The sequence below is a fragment of the Clupea harengus genome, chromosome 23 (genome assembly GCF_900700415.2).
Source record: "Clupea harengus chromosome 23, Ch_v2.0.2, whole genome shotgun sequence".
Classification (NCBI taxonomy): Eukaryota; Metazoa; Chordata; class Actinopteri; order Clupeiformes; family Clupeidae; genus Clupea; species Clupea harengus.
Window position 1 is genome coordinate 16130642 of NC_045174.1, and position 1568 is coordinate 16132209.

Consider the following 1568-nt stretch of genomic DNA (forward strand, 5'->3'; position numbering starts at 1 on the left):
AACACACACACACTCTAACCAAACTCCTCACTGTGCTTGCATGTTCTGACAACAACAAGGACGTACGTACCCCTTCCGTTTTCGTTTTTTTTTTTTTTTTGCTGGGCGCAGTTTTTTGCGCCCCCCTCTGAGTGGCGCCCTAGGCGACCGCCTATACCGCCTGTAGGAAAAACCGCCCCTGGCAATAGTTCATTTTGAAGTCCCTCCTATCTCCATCGGGCTGCAGTTGACACTGTGGTACACTAATGCAATAAGAAATTGATGGTCTACTACACTATGGTCCGACAATAAAGAACAAAGTGGTGATAACATCATTACCTCAAGACTTATATTGCATATTAATTCAATTGCTTTGAAATTATATATATACAGTATATCATTTCAAAGCAAGTCACTTTAAAACGGTGAACATTAATATTAGTTCATGTAAATACAATTTCAGTCATCATAGAGACATTCATTTACTCGTATGCGTTACATATTTGAGACTGCACCACCAAAAAATGCAACATTGGCAATGGTCTAAAAAAAAGTGTTATAACAATGAAATAGAAATAAATTATAATAACAGAACAAAAATATGACAATAAATAAGCTCACAGAGTTCACAAAAGGATCAGGGTATACTATTATTCTTTGAGGGAATGATGTTATAAGGGATTTAAGATTTTCATTACAGCAGAAACATTTCAGTGAATAGTGGTCACTGTACCTCCATGGTTCATTTCCATACAATGCTCGACTCCATACTGATTATCAGGCTGAGCATCATCCCAGCTAGTGTAGTCAAACCTGGACCCATCACTCCAAAACCACAGACCCTCCTGACAAAAAGAGACAAAATGTCAACCTAAACAGATATCTACTTCTGAACAGAATATTGTTTTAAACTGAGCGTACGTTGGTATGTGTCATCATATTGTGTTGTCATGTTTTGCTGCAGTATTCAACATGCCCATGATGGGAAAGAAAGATGACTATGATGAATAATTTGCAGCTGTTATACCTCAACAGCATCATGTCCTCCGATCCAAGTACGAGGAGTGCCATCAGTGAGTTTTGGGATCAGTTCCTGGATGAAACTGTACTCCTCTATGCTGTGCACCGAGGCCAGGTTCCCTCCCATCGCCACACAGTGACGCTGCAAGAACAAGTTTCTGTTGAAGTTTTGTTGATGACATTATGGCACTGAAAAACAACAGGTGGACAAAATATCAGAAACACCCCTGAAGATATACAAGTCACTTCAGTCTTCTGGTTGATAAGCAATTCATGTGGTAGTGAAATGGTGAATACAAGTTAATGACAAACCAGAATGTCTTTAATGTGATAGAAATAGGACACACCTCAGATTCGGCCCAAGTTCTTTCTTCGGAGACAAACTTGAAACAGCGGGTACCAAGAGGATGGCAATCCCCCATAATGTTCCCCACATCACTCTCTGTGAGCAGTTTTGGATACAGCAACACATGCATGTCACAGATGTCACAGCAACACATACACAAACACAGTAAAACTAAATTCATTTTTAAAATTCTGTTTTTTATTTCTTCTGAAAACATAACCCA

The 1568-nt window shown here is 39.2% G+C and overlaps 1 long non-coding RNA gene across 1 annotated transcript; it reads right to left on the reverse strand.

The window, feature by feature from the left end:
• Positions 1-1062: 1062 nt before the first annotated feature.
• On the reverse strand, positions 1063-1457 carry LOC122128700. The gene is made up of 2 exons (XR_006151573.1): positions 1347-1457; positions 1063-1141 (listed from the first exon to the last, which is right to left on the reverse strand). It is a non-coding gene; the product is annotated as an uncharacterized LOC122128700 (long non-coding RNA).
• Between the last annotated feature and the right edge of the window lie 111 nt (positions 1458-1568).